Raw genomic sequence first — 26,915 nt, forward strand, 5'->3', positions numbered from 1 at the left:
CCAGAGAATGGCTCCTGGACGGCCAAGAAACTATGGGAGCAAGTCCAGGCTAGTAATTTCCACATCCTCCTCTCCATCGAGCCAGTGGCTCAGAACTTCTCTGTCCACCTTGGATTATTATTAAGTGCCAGGGGTAACCAACTATTGGCAAATCTATAATACAATAACAGATTACTATGGACAAGGGTAATAATTTGGGGGTTCTTCGTTGTTTTTGTTTTTAACTTTATTTTTTTTCCCGGGGGGGGGGGGGGGGGGGGGAGTAGCAGAGGGAAAGAGGGAGAGGGGAGAGAGACAATCCCAAGCAAGCACTGTGCTGTCATCACAGAACCCAATGTGGGGCTCAAACCCACAAACCATGAAATTGTGACCTGAGCCAAGATCAAGAGTCGGACACTTAACCAACTAAGCCATCCAGGTGCTCCAATTTTTTTAGTTTTTAGATTAATGTCTCCAGTGGGTGGTTGTGAATGAGAAGGCTTTTAATTTCTCAGAAGGATATTTCTATTTCACCAAGTTTATCTTTCACAGAAGGGACAGGTTTCAACTGTTTGCAGTCTTGATAGTTAGATTCAAGTCAGAGAGGGTTATTAAACTTATTTACACAGTGCTTATTACTAAGTTCTGATTTATTAATATGCTTATTTCAACATAGCCATGATAACAAGAACTGGAAAGCTATAGCCTCTCTTTCCCAAAGTGGAAACATACACATATGCCTTACCTCTGACTACGGGGCTTGCATTCATCTGGACAAAGTGCTGATATTGGCAGGTCATCCTTGAATACACTTTAGGAGTCTGTCTCTTTGATATAGCCAGGAGGATAAAAACCACCCTCACCACATATGTCTTCAATTGCTGAGATATTCTTTTCCCACCACTTCCCACTGTGGAGACTTTTTCAATCTGTTTAATACTAGGGAGGAGCCAGGTTGCTATTTTGGGTTTAACTATGAAATATTTATTGAGTTCCAACTTACCAGGAGCTATTTGAAACCCCGGGGCTTTAAGATTGTAACATTTTTATAAAAATGGGCCCAGAAATTGATCAGTTAATGAGAGAAGGGAAAAAGAAAGTCACCGTGATTGGAAGGATCAGCAGACCAGGAGGCCTGGGTTATAGGCGCCCAGAGGACAGGAAGGGCAACGTTTGAGTGTTTCATTCGCTTTTATAGGCACAGAATGTAAAAACTGAACAGTACCTTACAGATTCTGTGTTGTAAGCTTCCCATTTTATATGAGGAAACTGAGGCCCAGGGTGTTTAAAGTGACAAACTCAGGTCACACACCTAATCAGGGGAAAAATCAGAATCGATTTTTTTCACTCTTTTTAAATTTCCAGCAAAAAACCATAAGTATCATTTATGGAGACAGGACAGTATTTTAGGGTTTGGTGTTATAGTTACATACAAAACGAGAGTTCAGATTCTTGAATGTTCCTGCCTCCTGGGGCCAAAATTTGATACATTCATATCAGTAGCATTTCTCATTATACATTAGCTCGCAAAAGTGAAGAATCTGGGCTTTACAGCAGGGATTCTCAACTTCAACACTAATGACGTTTTTGTGTGGATAATTCCTGATAATTTATAGTGTGGATGTAAAAGGGTATGTGTTATAAAATGTGCCGCAGCATCCCTGGTCTCTACTCAGTAGGTGCCAGTAGCCTCCAGTTTGGTTGTCCAGACGTTGCCAAATGTCCCCTGGGGAGCTAAATCGCCCCAACTTACAGCCACTGATTTAAAGTAAAATTAATATGATACCTGCTTAGGGTTCTATAACCATCATTGAACTGCAATGATATATTTGTATTAATGGCGAGGAAGGTAGAAAGACCTAGAGACGTAAACAGAAAGACCTGATATTGTCACTCCAGTGCCTACAACCACTCTTGGTACAAAAAACTAATATTCCATCTTCTTAGAAATTAATATAATCAATACTTGATATGTATTATTACTAATAAATGCTAGCTTATGAATTAATAAAAATCTTTGGGAAGCTTCAAGTCTACATTAAAATAATTTTCTTTCATTTCTTACTCCTAGTGTATAGGTGGAATTCTTTTCCTAATGGTCACTGAAGTTCTTCTTTTTAAAAATCTACATTAAACTAAAAAGTTTTGCATAGCAAAAGAAATCATCAACAAAACAAAAAGGCAACCTACTGAATGGGAGAAAACATTTGCAAATGGCATATCTGATAAGGGGTCAATATCCAAAACAGGGAAAGAACACAACACAACTCAACACCAGAAAATCAAATAATCTTATTAAAATGGGTAGAAGACCTGAATAGACATTTTTCCATAGAAGACATACAGATGGCCAACAGACACATGAAAAGGTGCTCAACATCCTGAATCATCAGGGAAATGCAAATCAAAATCACAATGAGGTATCATCTCACATCTGTCAGAATGCTAGTATCAAAAAAAAAAAAAACAAGAAATAATAAGTGTAGGCGAGGATATGGAGAAAAGGAAACTGTCATGTTTCCTTTTGGTGGGAATGCAAACTGGTGCAGCTACTACGGAAAACACTATGGATGTTCCTCAAAAAACTAAAAATAGAAGTACCACACAATTTCATTGCTGGGTATTTACCCATAGAAAACAAAAACACTAAGGATAGATGTACCCATGTGTAGTGCAGCACTATTTACAAACGCCAATTTATGGAAGTAGCCCAAGTCTCCATTGAGAGGTGAATGGATAAAGAAAATGTGGTCTATATTTACAATGGAATACGATTCAACCATTAAAAAGAATGAAATCTTGCCATTTGAAACAACATGGACAGACCTAGAGGGTATTATGCTAAGTAACGAGGGCAAGCACAGGAATATTTAACTCTCTATGGAATTCTTATGAGGGCAAGCACAGGAATATTTAACTCTCTTAGGAAATATGAATTAAGAGAAAATCAAGACTTTATACATTTTCTTATTCTCATTTTATTCTCAAATTTGGGGAGTCAGAAAGTTCTGGAGAATCATCTTCTAGATTTTTGATGGTCTGTTGTAAACTCTTGCTAACCTAAGAGCACAGGGGATGGGGGTCTAGTGAGTAAGGGTCCAGAGTAAAGGGCTTTGAGCACCCTGAGACCACGGGCTTGCGCAGGGGTGGATAGGAGGGGGAAGCCAAACAGAGGCTCACTTTGCATTTCTGCCTTTCCAAAGCTGCCTTCCCAAGTCATTCTCTTTTAACTTCATCGTGGCGGGGGCACAGACTGCTGCTATGGTGAGTTCACTCTAGGGTAGTAAGAAGGAGCAGCCTAGGGTCAAGGTTGGACACCAGGTCTTCTGCTTCCCAGACCCCATAAAAGCCCTTGGCTATGGAAGGATACTAATGTCAGGAAAACAGACCAGGCCTGGGAAGGCCCAGGCAGTGCTGTTCCAGGGGGCTAGTAGGAGGTAGAAAGATGCTTGCTCTGTGGAGTCATTGGCCAGGGTGATGAATGTGTTTTCCAGGCCTCACCAAGCTGTTCTGCTCTTCCCTGCGAGAGCCACCACTGAGGCAACCAAGAACACAGACCATTAATGCCTTGGGCTATGCAATCTCCTCTCTCATATCCTTTTCCTAAAACCTAGAGGGATAAACCAGCAGTATATCTTATTTCAAAGGGGCTAAGGAGTGGGCTGCCTGCTTGTTTGCACTCCCAGCAGCTCCAAATCTCTGACTGACCATGGTTCCCACACGAGCCAACAGAAAGGTACTCATACTTGGTGCTACAACCATTCACCAAGCTGGAGAGAATGCCACAATTGTCCTTCTTCAGAAAGATTCACTGCCCCGTGATGTGCCAGATGCTTTCTATATTGTCTTATTTATACTTTGTAACAGCCCCCTTTATAACAACATGGTGAAGTGCATTTTCAAAGTGAGGAAATGGGAGAAAGGAGAAGTTATATAATTTGTCTGAGGTTGCACCAACATTAAGTGATCTGGCTGGGATAGAACCAAGTCTGAGTCTTGTGCTCTCTCCATAACAGCAAGGGATGTTCAAGACCCAAGAGAGATGGAATATTTCAAATGAATCCAAATGGGAGTTTGAGTGCTTCCTGACTAACTTGTTCCTGGGAAGACCTGGCAAATCCCACCAGAGCTGTACATCTCCACACCACCTGCCATATTGGTTCCCCAGCTATCTGTGCCACCCTGGGAGTGTCCTTGAAAGTGTTCCTTGATCCAGACTTCCCACCATACCCAATCCAGGACTTCCAGAGATTTGGTGCAGCCAGTCTTTAAAAGAAAGCCTCACATCCCAACCTAACACCTCAGGTACAGAGACTGCAGGACCTTTCTTAGAGCTGGGGACAGATGGGTAACCTTAGCCCAACGACAGGCCCAGAACCTCATTTATTACCCCAAATTTAGATTTGTATGTACAGTAGAAAAGACTTGGTTAGACAATTGGAAGAACTTGCCCAAACAGTAAGGATTGGGTTAGACCATTAGATTAAAAAGAATGAGACACTAGAACAGGATTGTCTTTCCTTAGAATCTTTCATAATACAAACCTAGGAGCTAACTAATGTTGTTCACAAATTAAAAAATAAAAATGACCTGTGTCTTCTTCACTACTGCTGTCATATCACTCATCCTTGCCACAGCCTCGGGTACCTAGAATGGAGAAGGCGGGGAAGGGAGCTGCCACAACCTTCCAGAGGGAGTCAAACCCCAGAGTCAGCTCCCAACCTGTGGTTCTCAAAATTTAGTGGGCATCAGAATCACTGGGAGGACTTACTAAAATATAGATTGCTGGTCTCAGCCCCTACATCTCTAACTTGGTAGGTAGGTCATGGGGGGATCTGAGAATTTGCACTCCTAACAAATTTCCAGGTGCTGCCGATGCTGCTGGCGGGGACCACACTCTGGGACATGTCAGTATTGTCCCCCCACCCAGTTCCTATATACACCTCGATTTAGAAGGGTTGTGGGCTTCCTCCTACCCCTGTGGAATGTCCTGGGGTCTATAGGATGGCCAAGTGAACCTTCTCCAGTTTTTTTTTTAGAACAGCCTCTCAAGATCTTGCTGGAACTGTGATCTTTCACAAAAGAGGCACTGGCCTCTCTTCCTGCCACAGCACAGATCAGGTCTTTTCTCTGAAAGGACACTAATCTTGAGCGCTTGCAGAAGATGTGAGTCCCCTGTTTACCAAGCCTCCACTGGCTTGGCATTGATGTTTGCTTAACCTCTGCTCAGCTGTCGCCTTCTGAAGATTCTCTTGTCCTGCCCTTGGCCAGGCTCATGGTTTTCAAGTTCAGTCCTGAAATCCTCTTATTTACCAGTTTGAGGAATTTGGGTTTCTTTCCTGCACGTGCCTCTTTTGGACTCCCCACCTCTGTTGTTCCCCATTCCCCAGTGGCAGGGGGCCAGAGGATAGGGATGACCTGAACCGGCTGTCCCAGCAGGGAGAGGCATTTTATCACCTTACAGTGAATTGTTGGCATCTGATGATAGTAACAGTCAGTTTGCTTTATTACTGGTTTTAAATTCTCCACAAGACAATGCACTCCCCTCCCCTCCCCCTATGGTCTNGCCTTTAAGTTGAGCACCATCCTTAAAAGGAACATTGTCCCAAGGTTTCCTGGGAGCAGGAGTCAGGGTCTAGATACCAGTCCCCTCCTTGTCCTAGGAGACTTCATGCAGTTTCCCCTTCCCACCACCACCGCCAACAGCCTCCACAACTGATCAGCCTCAGTGCCCCAGATTCACACTTACTTGTGTCTGCTTGCTGTTCTCTTCTCTCCTCAGCCCACCACCCATCAAAACCTGCCCGACCCCCTGCCTGTAAGGCTGCCAAACTCATCCTCCCCAAGGCCTTCACGGAGAAGCAGAACTTGTCCCAGACCTTGCTGCACCTAAAATAATAGGGCTCCTGGGGTGCCATGGTGGCTCAGATGGTTGGGCATCCAGCTCTTGGTTTCAGCTCAGGCCATGATCTTGTGGTTCTTGGGTTTGGGCCCTGCATCCGGCTCTGTGCTGATGGCTCAGAGTCTGCTTGGGATTCTCTCTTTCCCTCTCTCTGTCCCTCCCCCCACCCTTTCTCACTGTCTCTCAAAATAAATATTTTTTTTAATAGCAGGATTCCTAGGCAGAAGGGTGTCTGTTTGCAAAAGACTGTGTTGGTAGTGGTGGCAATGAAGCATGTTGAGGCTTTAAGAAGGGTCAATATGGAAAAAGGAGCCTCTGGACAGGACTCCAAGGATCACCCTGCATATGTGAATTCTGACTGTCCTGTGGCACTGGCCTTCTTTCAATATCCAACAAAATAGCCTGAGCTCACATCCCATGGGAATACAGTGCTCTCCTCCAGATTCCCAAGGGAGGACTTGGTGGGAAGACTTGAGGTCTCCCAGCTACCCCACACTTAAGTTCTCTCTTCCAGGGACTTCTTGGTCTGCAGTTGCCATCTTGCCTCCTGCACCTGTGGCCTCCTCTGTGCACCTGTATGTTCTCTCCTCTTGGGACGCTACCCCCTCTCCCAATCCCATAATCATTCTTTTAGTGAAAGGTGGGAAAAACAAAACAGAAAAGGGGTTAAAATTGAAGAGTAGTTATCAATGTTCTTAAAGCTGCTGTTCTATCCCCATCACTCTTAGCCTCTCAAGCTGGGTCTCTCCTTGCTCATCTTCTCCCCACATTCCGTGCTCCAAATCCCTGTTTCTCCCTCTACTCTCAAACTGCCAAGGGAAAATGGAAACTTCTGTTACTTTATTATATAGACATGTTTAAATATGAACTACCTCTTTCTAGGAACTTTGGGGCCTCTTCTACTCATCTGCTTAATAAGGTCTTCTTAACAAAGAACTACCTTCCCCTGGCATGAAATCCCCTGTTTCCAGCACACAGGGAGGCTATAAGTCATTTCTGTTTCAAAAGAGCAATTTTTCCTTCCCTGTTACGTAGGCAATTTTCTCTTCTGCCTGGAGCCTCACTTTGATTCCTAAATCATAAGAAGCTTTTCTTTGTGCCAATTCACTTTTTTCAATGACTTATATATATTTTTTCATAATTTTGTAAAACCACATCATATGTTATTGAAAACAAAGGACACGATCTTATCACCCTTACAGGCATTCATATTTTCAAAGGCTCCATTTCAGTCTCTATCCACCCAGGCTTATTTTAAGGCATCTCTGTTTTCCTTGTCTGGTTTTTTATTTTATATACTACAAACAACTTTCTATGTCTTCATTGCTATTTTTTTAATAGCTGCTGAACATTCCATCAGGTTACTGCCTCACCGATTAGCTACACATTCCCCATCACAAAAGCAGGGACCTTGTCCATCTTGTTCACTGATATATCCCAAACAGTTGGAAACAGTGTTTGGCATGTAATAGGATCTTAGTAAATATGTGTTGAATTGAATGAATGAATAAATGAAGACAGGTTGTTTCAAATTTATTATTGCTATAGGCAGATGCAATAAACATCTTCATGAGTACCACATTTGTCTTTAGCTTACTATTTCCCTGATATAATTGTTTCCTAGATATTAAAAAGTGCCTTTAACCCATTAATAAAAAACAGCAACAGCAGCAGTGATTATAATAGCTAACATTTACTGAGCAGTTACTACATGCCAGGCTCTGTGCTAAGAACTTTATATCCAAACTATCATGGACTCCTCACAACATCCCTATGAGAAAAGTATAAATTACCTTCATTTTACAGATGAAAAAGCAAAGGATTGTTACTTGCCCAAGGTCATGTAGCTTATACAGGGCAGAGATAAGATTTGAACTAAGGTCTATCCTACTCCACATTCTGAGGTCTTAACTATAATGACATAAGATCAAAGGGTATAAATGAATTTATGACTCTTGGTACATATTGCCATGCTGCTTTCAGAAAGGGCTGTGGTCATACACCTTATTTTAAAGTATACCATGTATAAAGTGCATATACCTCAGTTTTGTTTTTTATTCATTATGATAACCTTTAACTTTCAATTGTAATATTTAGTTCACTAATATTTAATGTAATAATTGACTCATTTCTATTTAAATACCCCACCTTACTATCTGTCTAAACTCTTCTGTGTTCCTTTTCTCTTTTTTCTTGACTTTATCCAGATTGGTTTTATCTCTTTAAATTCTATCTTTCCTTTCTATTTGCTGGGGGAGGTATATATTCTTTTATTCTTTTTAAAGAATCAGAAAAGGGTCTTTATTATAAAATCTCCTGGCATTCACTAAATACAACTATTGGCATGTTTTTTGCTAGATATCCATTAATCAACCTAAATTAAATCATCTCCTAGAGCCCTCTTCTCCCTGCATGGCAGTGTGGGTCATGGACCCAGGTTCCCCACAGCATGACAGCAGAATTCCCTATGTAGAGGTAGTGCCAAGTTCTGGCTGTAAAATATTAAGCAGCTCCAGTTGTCCTCAAAGGCGTTCAATCCAGTACAAACAAGCAGGCGAATCATTCGATACTCAAAATCAGATGGCCATCAGTGTAAGACACAACCCGAGCACAGGCTGATGGCAGAGATGACCTCAAACCCAGCCCCTGCTGTAGACAAGCCCAGCCTGCCTCAATGCTGGCCTCACATACCCTGGAAGACCCTTTCTGAGGACTCGAACCATCCAATGATCTGGTCCAAAATGTCGTTCATCCTTGCAGACACAACCTACCTTCAAACATGATATGATAACCTTTTAATTATTCATTGGAACTCAGGGCATCCAAATATCCCTTATTCTTGGCTTTGGACTATAGTTTTATATTTACATTTGAGATGTTCTCAAACTTTAAGAATAAAATGAAGCCATGTTGTAAAGAGCTACAGCAAATGGGCTTGAAAATAGCCTAAGACCTTCCTCCTCCCTCCAAGCTGCTGCTAATACATCCAGAGTCTGGGGTGGGGTTCCAGTTGTCTAAGACCCCAGGGTATCTGTGCATGCATTTCAGCAGTAACGGTGTCAAGGAATTCCTAATGATTATCTCCCTATTACCATGGACACAAATAATGAGTATGGAAAACCTCTTTGGCTGAGGAGGTGAGCTATTTCTGTTCCTTTAGAGTATGATTTTGTATCTGTTAGGAAAGCTTTGCTGTCTTCTCTGGAGTCAGAAAGGTCAGTTTGGGGTTAAGCCCAAGTGAAATAAACACAGCACAACCCAGGGCTATGTGCAATGTTATTCTTTTACCTTCTTCCTGGAATTTCAGAGGCTGTGAAAATGGAATACAGAAATGGACAAAATAATGTAATAGTGCGAAATAATACCAAGGGTGAAATCTGCTACCCTGATGATTCAAAGAAATAAAACGCTTTAACAATGGATCTGCCCATCTCTGCTCCCTGTTCCCTGATAACCATCCCTTCCCATCCCCCCAAAAAAGCTTATAGTTTCTCTTATCTTTTCTTTCTTTCCCATAAGACTTTTGTTTCTAAAACTCCTTCTCCCTCTCTCTCTCTCTCTTATATACATACAAGACAGAAACTTAGGATGTTAGAACTGGGTGGGAGAGCTGAAAAATCAGGAAAGCCAGAGCTTTTCAAACTTCTTTTAAAGCAAAACATCTGAATATTGATTAAAACCAATTATTAAGCTGTATTAGCTATGACTGTAATAATGTTGTATAACAAGACACTCTCCAAAACAGAATGCTTTTAACAACATTTATCCTCACGCTTTGAGGATTGAGGATAATAAGCTAGTGTAGGTGGGACTCGGGATATGGGTCAGGTTTGGGTCTGCTGCACCTATCTCTCATTATTTCTGGATCAGTGACTACTTGTGGGCACGTTCTCCTCACAAATAGAAGAGCACAAGAGGCAAGGCAAATCCTGCACATTTAAAACCTCTATTATGTCACATCCTCTCATATTCCACTGGTCAAAATAAATCACATGGCCAAGCCCAAAGTCAGTAGGACCGGAGAATACAGTCTGCTCTAAGGAAGACAGAGCAGGGAGTGATTGTTAGCTGACCAATAATCCAATCTATCATAGAAACCAAATATATAAAATAGACATAGGTGGTTCTTTGCTAGTTGAGTGAGGGATGAAGGGAGCCTAGACCCCATCCTGTTCCCCAACTCCAATGTCCCAGTGAGTCCTCTGGCAGTGCTGGGGGCTTCAAAGAGCATGGCATGAAATGCAAAGCAAACCCACTCATTTTACAGATAAGAAAACTGAGGTGCAAACAATTCTAACAACTTGTCTGACATCTGGGAAGTATCAGGCATGAGACCACAAGTGAGAGGACCTTTTCTAGGAGTTTTCAAATCTGGTGACAGCTGGTCATTTTCCAGTCTCAAGTCATAGCTACAGAGATTACAACAGTTACATAGTTTACGACTTGTGTAAATTGCTTGTGGTGGAGGAAATGTTCACAAACCAGGTGGCATAGTAAAGAAGAAAAAGAGGGAGTGGCGAATGCAGTTCTGACTACCGACTCCCAAACTACTCATTTCACAGTACAAAACTCAAAACCAGCTGCTTCCAATCCTGGCTACCCATCCATGATGTCACATGGGTTAGAGTAATGATGGACAAAATGAGAGAGCACATGGTTGAGTTAAATTCTAAATGCATCTTTGATGAAGACAATTCTCAAAGAATAAAAAGTATATGATAATTACATTTGTTGGTAAATGAAGTCTTAGGAAGCCAGAGTATTGGGAAGAGGTTAGAAGCTTTCCCAGGGCTGTAACTCCTGAGTACTTTGGAGCCACCATGGGGATCGCCCACGGTCTGAGGATATTGGCCACCAAAGAGACATATAGGTCCAGCTAGAGGATTTAGCAGGGACAGGTGTCAGAAATAGAGAGTAGAGTCAATTCCAAGAAAAGAGCCATTTAAAGAGACACCAGGGTGAGGTCAGAGGCACACCAGAATCCCAAAGAGGGACAGCTGTCTTCAGCCTAACCCAGCCACTGACTGCAAAGTCATGGATTGGTGGAAGAGACATGAGCCTTCAATGCTTAGGGGGTAGAGGGGATGCCGAAGATCCAGCTTCTGAGGATGAGATGAAAGGCCAAGCTCTTCCTTGACCTGAGAGTATAAAGGGCTCTGGTGTCCAGTCTTCAGCTGCCCTGTGGCTCACATCTGGTTATCCTTGCCTCTCCCTACTCGAAATCTTAAAGGCGAGTGTCATGCACAGGTCATTCTGGGTCCTGAAGCTTTTACTCCATCTAAACTACATGAGGCACCCTACTGTGGTTTCCATGTCCTGTGTCACAAGAACTAAACAATGTCTCAGAGTTCCTTCCCTGTATGGCTCTGAATTCAGGCTGGCAATGAGAGAAATCTGCATGAGATTTGGAAGGCAGAGTGAAGCAGTGACCATTCCACTCAGGAGGTCTAATTAGGGCACCAGGCACGGCAGCAGCCTACACACACGATCTCAGACCCGCTGGCTCACCTCGGTGGGGTAGACACTGGCTGGGCGCACGGCATCTCCACTGCCCACTGGGTCTCCTCCAGCTTCTCTGAGTCCTGGTCCAGATGCATGTGTGGCTCTGCAGTGATGGGCACCCACTTGTCCTGCAGGTCACCTGTGTTATCAAGATTGGAGGCAATGAGAGTCAGATTCAGGTTCCAGTTGGCTCTTGCTCTCCCCCACTTCATATCCAACTTTCCATCCCACGTGCAGGCCCTGCTGACCTGTAGAAACTTTAGGCCCAACATCAGACACAGAGGCAACAGCCTTGCATAGACTTTTCCACTGGCTTTCATATTGAGTAAGTCTAATCTCTATAATAAATCCCTTATTCCATGTCACCCAGAGTAGCTCTGCTTTCCTCACCACATGCTAACTGATCCAACCAGCTATTCCCATTGCCTCAGCAAATGCAAACAAAGATACTTCTGTCTTGGCTTACCACGTAGCTCCTCAGAACAGAACATCGATACTTCCTCCAAGCTTCCGCTTTCTTGACTGAACTTTTATCACCACCAAACCATCATCACCACCGTATGGTCACCATCACCTCTACCACTCCCAAATGGCCATTGCTGCTACCACCATCACCATCACTACCAGCATAGTACCATTGTATTGTCACCACTGTCATGGCCACCACCATCACCACCACCATTACCAAAACACCACTACCATCCCCACCACCATCATCCCCACCACCACCACTATTTGTTAGCAGGCAAAGAAGGCATGGATTCAGACAAGAGCCTCCAGAGCAGAGCTGGGGTGGGGGTGGGGATGCCAACCACCTGAGTGGCAGCTCTGACCCCAAACCTGCCTGGAGTTCAGAGACAAAGTGGCCTTGCTTCTTCAGACCTCAAGTTCAGAGCCCCAGAGGAAAGCTTGACCACTGAGTGAAGGTCAGAGATCAGGAGAACAGAAATCCCATTTGGTCTTCCAAGGACAGGCCAATGAGTTAAAAGGGGTGAGGGTCAGAAATGACCATGGGAAGTACCCACAATGCCCACTCTTCGTGTTTAAGCCAGAGTGGCTCTTAGCCCTCACTGCACATTAAAAGAATCTGGACAGTTTTAAATTTATTAATCCCCAAGCTCCACACTCAAAACCTCTACTATCTTTCTAATGCTCCCCAGGTCATCCTAAAGGGCAAGAAGGATTGAGAAGCAATGCATTAAATCAGCAAAACACTAGGCTCATGACTAGTTCCATCTGTGTCCCCAGAACTCCCTCACACTCTGGTATGACTTCGTTGGGCTCTTGAATTAGGTGACTCTGGATGCTAGACAGCGGTAAAGCAAAAAAGAGAAAAAGATCCTCCCTAGAAAGGAGAAAAAGGTGAGCCTAATTTTATATGGAAAATTTACCTGCTTCTTATTCTGGGCTGGAAGAACCAGAGAGTTAATTTTTAAACTGAAGCAGTAAGAAAAGGAACATCAGCTGGAGAAGACCCCTACAGCTAGAGTAAGGTGCTTATCCTTGTAATTGTCCTTATCCTCACCTAAAGGTGAACTTGACTTATTTTCTACCATGTCCAAAGGCTTAATGGAACAAGAGAACTTTTAAACAACAATAGCAGCTGTTCACTTATTATGTGCCCAGCACCATGCTAAGTTCTTTACATGTAGTAACTCTTTTAATTCCTAAAGCATCCTATGTAGTGGATGTTAACATTTTCCCCACCATACAGATGAACAGAAACTGAGGCACAGAGGCTAAAGTTGCTCAAGTTCACACAGTTGTCAGAGCTGAGATGGTATCCCAGGAACATTCCTCAGAGTTCATTTCCTAACACAACACTATATAGCATCTCAATCCCCACGGGCCCTGGGGTAGGTAATATTCTCCCCACTTTACAGGTGGGGAGACTGAGGTGAGAGTAACTTTCTCTTCTCACGCTGCCACATTTCCCCACTAGCACAGCCTGGACTTGGAACCTCTACAAGTAGAATATACCAGAGAGGCTTAGGATAGTTTGGCCCTGAGGCAGAGAGATATTTCTAAATGCCCATCTCTTCCCCAACACCACTCCATCCTATACACTCAGAGACTACACATGCAATCATCTTTCAAAATAACTGCATTTAAAAAAAGTCTACCCGAGACCCAAACCAGCATTGGCATGTATGCCGAGTCTGAAAATGGCACATAAATAGAAGGAAAGGGTGAATCCAGACATGCTCCAGGTTGGGCAAAACATCTCAAATTTTTTGTTTCTAACATTTTGCAATTGGCAAGACCCAAACCACATTTTTCCAAGCATTCCCTTCTCCACCCCAACCACACCCCCACTGCCCCGCTTTACATTGTAAGCCCATGTGTATTTCCCCAAAAATGTAATCCATATGTCTCTGATCCGTTTACACTTAACTCATCAAATTGTAGTTTTTGAGGGTTGTTTGCTGCCCATGAAGCCTTCTGAGTCTGTCTGTGAGGCCTTCAAAAGGTTCTTTCAGCTTCTTTTCTGAGGCATAGGAAGCTACATTTAAGTAAGGGCAAGTAGAATCCAAAATGTTGGCAATAGGAGGGAAGAGGTTCTAGGACCAAAAAGCTCATTCTTATTCTCCACGTGGCAGAAAAGTGAGGAGAGATGCCCCCGAGGTGGTACATCAAGGTCCTAGAAACTTGCTCTGGTTGGAAAACCAAGGCCAGGATTGGGTCCAGTTTTGTTTCCAGCCACATTCACAGTCCCTCTGTTGCCGTGGCCCCTACAGTGGCTCTGGAATGTAATGGAGAGCCAACAGCACATCCCTGACCTGGGTCACCAGTGATCCTCATGGTATCAGCTACTTTGGTGGAACTAAACCCCATATACTGGGTTTCTACCTTGGCAGCCAAAGCTCCTGCAAGTTCTGTCTTTCTATCTGCCTTAAACATACACACACACACACACACACACACACATATAGACAACAAACCAAATGCTTCTCAAAACAAGCCATTACATCTGATATGGTTTAACTCATCCATGTTTTTTTGGCTTTAGCAAAAGGTTCTAGTTTGGGTTTCTTTTTTTTTTAATTGCTTAAGTTCAGCTAACTTATGTCCTTCGGGAAAACTGATCTATGTAAATGTGATTTAACTAAAGGGGTTTGAGCCATTCACATGTGTTTTACATTTTCTAATCATCCTGAGCTCTGTACATAGTGAGTAGACTGAAAAATGATGGTGGTCTCATTTCAACATCAATTTTTAGCCATTCTATCTCCCAAGAATGCCGAAAGACGGCTGGAGAGAATCTCACTTCCTATTTCCAGACAATCAGAAGCTGGTATTTATGGAAACCCTGGAAGTGTGTGAAGTTGATTGGATGGGTAGAAGACTCATAAGAAGATAGCAAGTCTTTACAATGTCTACATTCTTAAAATTAGCCAAAACTTTAGCAAAGATTCACTTGAACTATTCTATTTCCCTGATTAAACTCAACAAACATTTAAGAAATGCCTACTGTATTAGTTTTCTATTGTTGCATAACAAATTACCACAACTTTAGTGGCTTAAAACAACTTACATTTACTATCTCATAGTTTCCATGGGTCAGGAGCCTGGGCATGGCTAAACTGGGTTTCTGCTCAAGCTCTCATAAGGTTGCAATTAAGGTGTCAGTCAGGCTACATTCCCATCCGGAGACTTGACTGAGGAAACCTCTACTTCCAAGTTCATTTGACTTGTTGGCAGAATTTACTTCCTTGTGGCTACATGGCTGAGCTCCCCATATTCTTGATAGTTGTTGGCCATGAACTGCTCTCAACTCATAGAGGCCACCTTCAGGTCCTTGTTGTGTGGGCTGATGTTCTTAAAATATGGATGCCAACTTCGTCAAATCCAGAAGGGGAATCCTTTCCTTTGGGAAAGTCTAGGCTGGTTTAAAGGTCTTTCACCTGATTAATACAGGCCCACCAGCAAAACCTCCATTTGAGTTAACTCCAAATTGACTGATTTGGAAACTTCAATATATCTGCAAAATCCCTTTCCTTAATCATATAGTGTAACCTAGTCAGGGGAGCAACAACCTTCATATTCACAGGTTCCATTCACATTCAATACCAGGTGTGTATACCAGGAAGGTGAGAAGCTTGGGGGCCCTGGGAATCCTAGAAGACCCTTGGACATATACCTGTACAAGGATATGGTGACATATAAATTATGAATCCTACCTTCATGAAACTCATACCCTATTAAGGGCAATGGATATACAATAAATAATTACTTCACGAGATAATGTTCTGTAATAGAGGCACGTTCTGTGTTTAGAAACAGCACAAAAGTGGTCACAGAGAAACTGGGATTTGTGAGATAAACAGGAGTTCAGCAGGCAGGCAAGTATGGGAAAGGGGCGCTTATGTGGGATTGGCTTAAAACAATATGGTGTGATTAACAATTACAAGAAATTTGATTTGCTAACAATTAAGCAAATGCGCTGAACATTTTTATTTGCTTTATTTTGATTTATCTTCTTAAAATAAAAAGAAAGAAAATGAATTGCTTTAAATCCTGGCTGATGGACCATGTGTATGTGTGTGTGATATGCTCATGACTCACCTATTTGGAGCCACCATGAGAATAACCCTGAGGGGGGAAACATGTAATAAATTAACACTCCAGCTGCTATGGGCTGAATGTTTGTGTACCCTCAAAATTCATATATTGATGCCCTAAACCTCAGCATGATGGTATCTGGAGGTGGAGTCTTTGAGAAATAATTAAGTCATGAGGGTGGAACCCTCGTGGTGGGATTATAAAATCCCTTATCAAAAAGAAATATGTGGGGCACCTGGGTGGCTCAGTCGGTTAAGCACCTGACTCTTGACTGTGGCTCAGGTCATGACTTCACGGTTTGTAGGTTCGAGCCTCAAGCTTGGGATTCTATCTCTCCCTCTCTCTCTGCCCCTCCCCCACTCACACAGGCTCCTGCGTGCTCTCTCTTTCTCTCTCTCTCAAAAATAAGTAAACATTTAAAAATTGAAAAACTTAAAAGACAGATGAAAGAAATGATCTCTCCACCATGTGAGGACACAGTGGGAAGGCAGCCATCTGTAAACCAGGAAGAGGGCTCTTGCTAGAACCCAACCATGCTGGCACTGTCATCTGACTTGCAGCCTCCAGAATTACGAGAATCAGATGTGTGTTGTTGAAGCCACCCAGCCTGGGGTACCTTGTCCTGGCAGCCTGAACTGACTAAGGTACTGGCCCTATGAGAAAATATGCTTCTGGCTCTCCTTTGGAACATTCCAAAGGAACATAGACCTTTAAAATCAGAAGCCTCCCTTGAATTGGTGTTTCATTCCATAAAGGTGGGATAAGCCCACCCCTGCAAATTTAACAACAGGAGAAGCCAAGGCAATTTCTATCCCACAGCACAAAGAACAACAACTGAGGCTGGACATGAAGTCAGGCCGATCCCAGTGCCTGAAGTGACACATGCTGACCTGTACCCCACATCCTGGTACTTTCATAATGTGAAACAGGATTCCCTTTTGAAGCCTGAAGCCTCTGACTCCTCCACCACCTTATATAAACACAGGCCAGAAAGAAAATGCCTTTCAAAAACACAGCAGTCTCTACGTGAACTCCAGAATACCTCTTGAGCCACTAGGAAGATGACAGTACTGCAGAGGAAACGCAACCATCGTGCAGGTGGTTTGGTCCACATGTTTCATTTCCACTGTCAAGTACAACCATGGGACATTTCCTGGCTACTCAGACCGGCTCGAGTTGGTGGGCCTCTCTACGGCCTTCTGAAAAGCCCTATGGCAGAGGTTGCTCTCGAGATACATTAGGAGATGGGCACTCCAGTTCCAATTCAACGTGTTCTTCCATTTACCCAGGACTGGTGGAAGACAAGTTTCCCACCCATGGGGACAAATGGGTTTCCCAGACAACTGAAAAGCTTGCTAGTGACAAGATGTTTGCACATTATTTTTTCAATATTGGAAATTCTCCTAAGATACTGGCGTATATTAAAGCATGGGCTCTGGAGTCAAGATGCCTGGGTTTGAATCCCAGCTGCACCACACGCTCCCTGTGTGACACTGGGCAGGGGCACTAACTTCCCTGTATCTCAGGGGATGGTCCCTATTTCATAAAAGAGTGGTGACGATTAAATAACTTAACTCTATAAGACACTCACATACCTGGCACATAAGAATCATCCCAATAAGTACTACTGTTATTACTATAAGACAGAATATAAAATATAAAAGATAAATGAGGCTCTTTCTCAGGGTCATTTTCATAAACTAAACAAAATGCTGGATACATATGTACATATTATATACTATATACCACTATATGCCCACTCCTGCTAAATATATGCAAATACTTACCCATAGCTAAATATATACACAAATACATAAAAGCATGCCTTTGTGACCCATTGAAACATATTAGGAAGATGATATTTACCCTAAATGACCTCAGAAGGTGGTTTTTAATGCCTCGTGTTTGTCTTTTTAAAACATCCTTGCCTTCTCATTGTCTAACTGCTAGCCACAGTCATGATTGCTGTCTATCTGCTGCCTCTGAGTTTTTCTCTTCTTCCATGACTGGGAAACCAGATTACAAAGCTTGCTATAACTTTGAGTAGAAAAAGAGCACAGAGATTTGAATGGTGGTCCTATAGGCTTCTTTATGAACCAAATGTATGGGCTTGAACTTTGGGCATTGTGTCATGTATTTTGACTGATCAGAGGATAGCGTCTAGCTTACTTTCCGGATCTTGAATGTATCCTAAATCTGTGGTTTTCAGCCACCCCCACAGGGTCTTCATGGTCTGTGAGTGCATTTCAGGGGCCCCCATGGTAGGGGGAAGAAACAGGCAAAGAGACGTTTACCCAGTAAGGCTCCAAGCCCTCCCCTCCCACTTCAACCAGACAAGTTCTGATATATGTTTTATGTAATGAAGTTCTGCATACAGTACCATTTGAAAAGAAGGTTCTACTGCTAAATCAATAAATAAAGTGACAGCTACTGTTCTACAGAGTCATGTTTGCCAGATAAATGACATCTGGACATACACTCTTTTCCGTGTGTTTGAAATATCTCAAATATAAAAAAAAGGAGGAGAGTCACAAGTCAAACCATCCTTAGGAATTAAACATAACAAGAATTCATACATGATATATGAGACTAGACAGCTATAGAAAGCATTTCCAAATAAGCCACCCGAAGTATGATTTGTAAAAAAAAAAAAAATTTAATGAGATTAGGCTAACCTCATGTCTCACCAGAGACCCACCAAGTTAAATGTAAATAAATGTAAAACAAGTTATAATTGTGAGAAATCTAACATGTTAATGATGGATACATATCGATGCTAGTGAGTTGCATGGTTGGAAAAAGCAGAATGGGTCACAATGATTGTTCTCAGTGTTTTTCCAGAACTCACCAAAAGAGATTCCGATAGCTGATGCCATGTTTCTATTCAGAAAAATCCTTAAGAATGAAGATGGATACATTAGCATGATGTAATTGACCTTTCAGCAATATCAAACTCCCTCTTGTTCAAACTCTATCCTTATTAACTATATCATTTAGGACTATTTTGGCTGCAAGAAACAGAAAACACAAAAGAGACGTTTAAAAGCTTAACCGAAATCAAAATGTATTTCTCTCCCACAGTCTGGAGGCGGTTAGTCCAGGGCTGGCACAATACTCTATGATTTCAGGGATCCAGGCTTCTTCTACCTACTACTCCCCCCTGAGTGGCTTCCATTTTCAAGACCCCTTGTGATCCAAAATGGCTTCTAGAGCTCCAGACATTATGATTGTGTGCCAGACAGTGGGAAGGTGAAAGAGAAGGGAATTCCCCTTCCTTTAAGAAGACTTTTTAAAGTTTCACATACCCTCCTGTTTATATCATATTGGTCACAACTTAGTAGTAAGACCATACTTAGCCACACAGAAGGCTGGGAAATGTAATCTTTATTCCAGACAATTTTGTCCCAAATCAGGCATTCCATTGCTATAAAGAAAAAAAGGGGGGGTGGGGGGAGAGCAGATACTGGAAGACAATAAAAGTCTCTACCATGCCAACTCACCTCCTAATCTCTATTTTGACTTCCTGGATGTATTCAACTGAAATAGAGTGGTATCCCGATTATTCACTCTTCCCCCAATTATATTTTTAAAATTAATTTTCAATTCAGTGTAATGCCACAAACATTTGTTAAATACCCATTGTGGTTCATACAATGGAATACTATTCAGCAATAAAAAGGAGTAAGTTATTAATATATGGAACACCATCAATGAATCTCCAAATGATTATGCTGATTGAAAACAGCCAGACAACAAAAAAATAAAAATGATATATTATTCCATTTATATAAAATTCTAGAAAATACCAAATAATCTAGAATGGTGGAAAGCAGAACCTTGGTTCTCTGGGAAGAGTACAAGGAAGAGAAGACGAATTGCAAAGGAAACTTTGGGAGCAATGGATATATTCATTATCTTGATTGTGGTGACGGTTTCATGGGTGTATACATGTATCAAAACTCATCGAATGGAAAACTTTTTAAATGTGCAGTTGATTCTACATCACTTATACTTCAATAAAGCTATAAAATACTTAACCAAAAAAAAAAAAAAAAAAAGAACCTATTACAGGCCTGGCACTGAGGATACAATAAAAGCTATGATTTCTGTCCCTAAGGGACTCATAGTACCGCCATTGTTCTGATGAATAAAATAGGCTTATGGGTGTAGATGGGGTGATTGGCTCCCCCAACACCTGATTTACTCCTTAATAAATGGACTAAAGCTAGGCACTCAGTCTACAACTGAGGATAAGATTCTGGCCCATGTGCCCAATCAACCCCCAAAACCCAGCCTGAAGCCTATCAGTTTTAGCCACTTCACGGTAAGAAGCTATGTACACGTATATACCATCCTTTAGATCTATTTCTACATATGGTTATGGCATATAGGGAATAGTATTAGTACTGTAAAAGTCCCAAGTTAATTGTCTTTTCTGCTTTTAGAAATGAAATCCAAAGGCATGCTTTCTTCACTTTTCACGTCTGTGTTGCAGAGCCAGCAAGGATCATATGACAAAGATAAGTAGTTGGCACAAATTAGCCTTTAGAAGGAATAATCTAGCAAGACAGATATTTGGAAACTGTTTCCAGTGACCAAGACTTCTCATGTCTTGACATCTCTTGGTAAAGCTGCTGTAGTGTTAGGTAACATTGCAAGAGTGCAGCGTTAAGGTCTAGAAGTATCAGATGTTGGCTCAGGGGCAAATACTATAGATCAAATTCTTTATTTTCTCCTCAAATTTTGTACCCCCTGGTTCCTAGGGCTTTTGAAAGTTATTAGCACCTTTCCTTAGAACTGAAAGTTATGGCGCCTACCTTTTCTACTTTGAGGGGAAAAAAAAATCATAAAAGAACAGTGGTTACCAGGGATTAAGAGGGGGAAGGACGGATGAAGTAGAGTGGTATACCCATTATTCATTCTTCACACTGAGCACAGAGGATTTTTATGCCAATGAAGACACTCTGTATGATACCATAATGATGGTTACATGTCATTATACATCTGTCCAAATCTATAAACTTTGTACTACTAACAACAAACTATAAACTATAGACTCTGGGTGATGATGATGTGTCAACGTAGGTACATCAATTGCAACAAATATACACTCTGGTGTGGGTGTTGGTAATGGGGGAGGCTACACATATATTCGGGAAGGGGGTATATGTGAAATCTCTGTACCTCCCTGTCAATATTTTGTGTGTGTGAACCTAAAACTGGTCTAGAAACATAAAGTCCTAATAAAAAAAAATCAACATGCAAAATGGTAATCAACCTCATTAGAGTTGTATAAATTCTAATAAATAAATAAATAAAAGAGAAATTACTTCCTAACATATTGACTTTTTAATTACAATAATTAAGAAGCTCCTATACAGTAGGTAGGAGTGTATATTGGCATGTTCCTCTGGACAGTAATTTGGCAAGATGCATAATGAGCCTTGTGAAAAGTTCCTGACAATGTATGCATAAAACATTTCCAAAAATTATACTGTTAAGTGTTAATTGCTCTTGAAAAAAAATCATCAGTTGCTGAGTAGATAGCTTCTTCATTAAAAAAAAAAAAACAAACAAGATTATGTCAATTCACAGGCCATGCCAAAGAAAGAAAAATTTTTTCCCATCGCCCATGAGGCCTTTGCTAGTGGGGTGTACCCTACAGAGGCACATCAAATCCTGCCCACAACCCAAAATATCTCTCCCTCCTATCCTTACCCACCCCTAACACTCTTGTACTATTGATATCCTTATGTTAAGATGCTAAGGCTGAATTGTCCTCTTGAAAAAGAAAGCAAAAATCCAATTGGCCCACACTACCCAGAGAATCCTGAAGGACTGTGTAAGGTAACCCCATGGAGCTAGTCTGGATGATCACCATGGACCTGGTGGGGGAGTGACAAAAGACAATGTGAGAAGACTGAGGTGATGACAATAAACTTTGGTTATGGGAAATTTTCTTGAGAGCCAGGACTTCATACTGTAAAAACAAAAAACAAAAAACAAAAAAAAAACTAATCTGGAGTGAAGTGATGAATTATTCCATACAAAATCCCCAAATCTTAATTCTTTTCAAATGTTGATGTGTTTTTAAAGATCTACAATTCAAAGCACTCCTTTCATTTTTATTCAATCTCCTAATAAAAGCAGACTCCCTGTCTTCATTAAGCTCAATTTATTGGCACTTGAAGTGTACTAACTTACTAGTATATGATTGCCCTAATTTCCCTGGAAGTTCCAAAGCCAAGGAACTCTGCTGATGAAAATAATCCCTCCCTAACACTTCCTCTCTCACTGGGCACTTCTGTGCCTTGCAAACACATTCTCAGTGCTAACTAGGAAGGGCTTTCTTAGTACATATCACATTAATCTTGCAGCTTTAACATTTTTACTGAAAGTCTGTTTCTTCTACAAGTCCTTTCCTTAAATCACTTTCAGAATGGCCTGAGATACTTCATCAATGAGAAGGCCCAGAGCAGATGTGGAAGGAAGGAGAGAGAAATCAGTGACAATCTTCAACATTTGTTCTCTAATGACAAGCAGCTCCTGAATAGAACGTCTGAATCTACTAGTCCCTTCTGAAGCGGATGGGAATTTAATTCTGCCTGAAACAGAAGTCCCTCATCATAATGTGGTTTGCCTGAGCAGATATTTCAGGGCAGGGGGAGGAAGGTTTGGGACAAAGAGATGTCAATTATGGCCATCAAAACCCAAGATTGTGAAGCCTACCTGTAAGACACAGCTGCAAGCTGGTGTCAGTTCCAATTCCCAGCATGTCACAGAGGCATTTACCACATTGCCCTCCCAAGCACATCTACAGCTTGCTTTGTGCACTTGGACAAGCCACTCTTCACCTCTGAGTGTCTGTCCTCATCCATGTCAAGACAAGCCTGGACAAGGGGACCTCTACAGTCCATTGTAATCTATTCTGTTCTTGAATCCAGTACATGGGATTATCTTGGCCCTCCCCTAGTGGCCATGCTTTGTCTTGGTGCCTTAATTTTTCATGACATCACTCTTCATAAGACTCCTTGAAGAACCATAGTCTGATTTTTTAAAATACCACATTCAAAAGGCCAAGAGAGAACATTTCAGATGCACGTTAAGGATGGTTCATGGAGAACAGTTGGTAAAAGTCAACTATCTGCTAAACGGACCTTCTGAACACCATCCATGCAGAATGGCCCAAAGCTGGGAATCGATTTTGCCCCTGAGGCCACCTCTGGCAACCTCTGGAGACATTTTTGTCATAACTTGAGCGGGGGGAGGGGTATCTTTTTATCATCTAGTAGGTGGAAGCCAGAGATGAAGCTAAACACTGTGTAGTGCACAAGACAGCCACCAACAACAAAGAATTGTCCAGCCCAAAGTGTCGACAGTACCAAGGTTGAGAACCCCTGGCAGAGTCCACAGAATCAGTACTATTTGGTGCAGCCAGCTCCCCAGAGTCGATTGTATGCATCTTTTTCCAGTTCCTCATTCATAGGATAACATTAGCAGCTTGAAATTGGCCATTGGGAGAGTATTTACGCCACAGACATCAGCACACTCTACAATGCAAGGCAATTCCATTTCTGAGAGCCAGTTGTTAGGACAACTTTTTTAAAAATGAATTTTTTTTTTTTTTTTTTAGTAATCCCTACACCCAACATGGGACTCGAACTCACGACCCTGAGATCAAGTTGTATGCTCTTCCGACTGAGCCAGTCAGGCACCCCAGTCTGAGATCCAGCTGTTAAACAGCTGCCAACATACCGCTACTCAAAGTCAACACTTGATATACCTAGGTTACTCGGTCCATCAGTGACTCTTGATTTCAGCTCAGGTCATGATCCCAGGGTGGTGAGATCAAGCCATGCCTTGGGCTCTGTGCTGAGCATGGAGCCTGCTTGAGATTCTCTCTGTTTCTCTTTCTCTCTCTGCCCCTCTCAGACTCGCCCCCCCCACCCCATCCTCATTCACATGTGTGTGCGTGCTCTCTCTCTCTCTCAAAACAAACAAAACAAAACAAAACTCAAAAGTGCCTTCAGCAAGAAGGCTGCATTGTGGAAAACTAGAGACGATTTTACCTGTGGGTGAGGAGTCTGACCTCACAGCACCACCACGACAAGATGAGCAAAGAAGAAAGGACGAGCACAAGGAACACTGTGAGCAGGTACTGGCAGTCTCTTATGTCTTGTTGTTTTGTTTGCCTGTTCATATACACCCCGCCTTCTTAGGGGAAGCATTTGAGGGGACAATTTAGGGAATAAACAATATGCTTGTTTATTAAAATCCTCAGAAGAAATGCATGATGGAATGATAAGAATTCAATACACTTTATTTTGAAAACTTGGACATACAAAAGTAAAGATCAACACACAACAGGTGCAAAGCCTGAGAAGTAAGCAAGTCAGTTTTTCCAGACTCAGCAAACTGAGTGACACATTTCCTGGTGGGTCCTGGAAGTCAGTAAAGCTGGACTCCATTAGATCCCCTACGAGGGACCCTGGGGCTGACCACTGAGGTTCACAAAGGGCTTCACCCAGATGGTGGATTCCCTACAAAAACTCAAGCCACATTGGAAGGAAACCCTTTCTTGAGTTTGCTCTTTATTGCTGTCTTGATATTTGCCTCTGGTTGCTATGACAAAATCTGGCGTTGGAATTTTTCTGGGAACAAATAGGAAATAGTTGTGGGAGGAGATTTAAGACCCTACGCACATTTAGGTTTGGTTATAAACATTCATGGTAAAATAAAGCAATGACTCATTAAACCCCCCAAAAAAGAAACCCCCAAATATTTTTTAAGCCCCTTTCAACATTACTTTGGTCCAGAGGTGACCAGCTAGGAGCTATTTGTTTTAGGCAAGGTCACCAACAAAATGAAGTAACAGAGGAGACTACTGGCCAATTGAGGTATTGGACACCCTATGCCAAGTCACACTCTGCTTTCAGTGTTTGGTTTCTGCAGCTGAAAGTGCTAACCCCACACAGTAGAAATTTTCCATTTGCTAGAGTTTGATTATTTTGTCCAGCCTCACGGGAGAGAAAACCAGGGCTGCAGCCATTCAAACTCTGGCAGCAAGGGTCTGGGAAATCTTATGAGAGCATTCAGGCCCAGGACCCGCCTTGGATCTAGATGGGCTGGGTGTCTCTTTGTCTTTGTCTATCTGTATCTAAGGCTTCTGTATCTAAATTTTTTTTCTGAGTCTCCACTTTTGACCTAAGCCCAATTAATCTCTCAGTTGACATCCACCAAGTTGTCTTCTAGAGCCACCTTCTACGTGAGAAGAAGCACCTGCCACCACACAGAGTGCTCTGAAGAGAGCATGGAAGCCCAGTTCACCCCATGTGGCTGGTTAGCATGATCAGGCGTCTGTAGCATGGAAGGCTGCTGTCAGACACAAAGGGTGTGGGGAGATGTACTGAAGAAATACCCTACTGATCCTTCAAATGGCCATCTGGCTCCAACCTATCTTTCCCATCCTATCCCCTAATGCTACACCACCCCAGATAGGGTCCTATCGCACCATCTCTTCCATCTGCCACAGATGCCTCAGAAATAATGATCAAAACACAGTTCCACATATAGCAAGTTTGATCTCTCAGAATTTCTCTAAAGAGAAAACAGATCTGTTTGAAGGAAACAGTGAAGTAAGCAAGTTGGGGACCACAGGCAAGCTCTCTAGGGCTGTTCCGATAGCAAACAGTGGTCATTGGACCACTATTCAAAAACTAAGGAAGGAGGGAAAAGCCAATAGGTGTCAGGAGGCTGGATCTGCATGGGAGGAGACAAAAGAGTATTAACTGTAAGACTATCTAGTGCTTGCCTCTACCTGGCACTGTCCTGATCTCTTTATATGTATCACTCAGTTAACGCTTACAACGACCCTAACAAGTAATTAGTAATATTATTCCCATTTCACACACGGGGAAACAAAGGCCCAGAGTGGTTCAGTAAGTTGCCCGAGGTCACTTGGCTTGGGAACGGTGGAGCTAGTGAGCAGCAGTCTGCAGTCTGACTCAAAATCTGTGCTTTGAACCCTCTATGCCCCTGCCTCAGTGAGCAAGCCTCCTGTCACAGTTAAGGAAAGACAGCAAAGCAGAAAGCTCCAAGGATTTCACCAAATATAAGAAACCCCATTATTTTTTGTACTGCTGTGAAAATGTGCCGATTATACTATGACACGCCATCACGGTACAGCAGATTCTCATTCAGAGATCTCAAATGTTCAAATGTGAAAAAGGTGCATCACAGATATGAAATACAGTACTGAAGGGGGATTATACACCTGTTTGCTGCAAGGTGTGTGCAATGACATCTCCATCTCTCCTTGAAACCTCAGTGAAGTCCACATTTCTCATTAACGCGCTTGTGGATACAGACTCTTAGGGAGAGGTAGTGGGATGGAAAACCCGTAAAGGGGCCGTGTGTGTAGGTGTGTGTGCACGCACAGGCGTGGTGCACAGGTGCTCCTATGCGTGCAGGCACAGGGGAGCAGATGCAGGGCAAGGACAACTTTAGCAAGTTCAAAAGTACCCTAATTTAATAACACAAAGAAAATATAGCTTCATGAGTTTCTCTAATTGATCTGATCTTTTTCCTGAGCCCTTCACTTTACTATGGAGAGAGGGAAATTAAATAGCAGCCAGTCCAGTTATTTAAAAAGTTTCCTAGATATTTCCTTCTTGCAGTTTTCCTCCCCCACTTTCCCATCTTTCTCCAAGGTGGTCCCCAGGGGAAGACTTTACTTTACCTGGTGTCGGCATGAAAGGGGAGGGAGGGCCTCCACCCGCATGATGCATATGTGCCCGTCCCTGTCCCATCCTCTGGGTCCTCCCTGGAAGGCCTGGATGCTGACGTTCGTGGCTGGTAGGGTCTGCTATGTGCTGTCCTTGCCAGGTGATGCTGCCTGAGCTCCGATCGGTCCTCGCAGGAGCCACACCTCCTGAGGTCCAGCCACATTTCCCATGTGATCTCCGGCCTG

Source organism: Crocuta crocuta, unplaced genomic scaffold (assembly GCF_008692635.1).
Source record: "Crocuta crocuta isolate KB4526 unplaced genomic scaffold, BGI_CrCroc_1.0 scaffold4, whole genome shotgun sequence".
In the NCBI taxonomy this organism is placed as follows: Eukaryota; Metazoa; Chordata; class Mammalia; order Carnivora; family Hyaenidae; genus Crocuta; species Crocuta crocuta.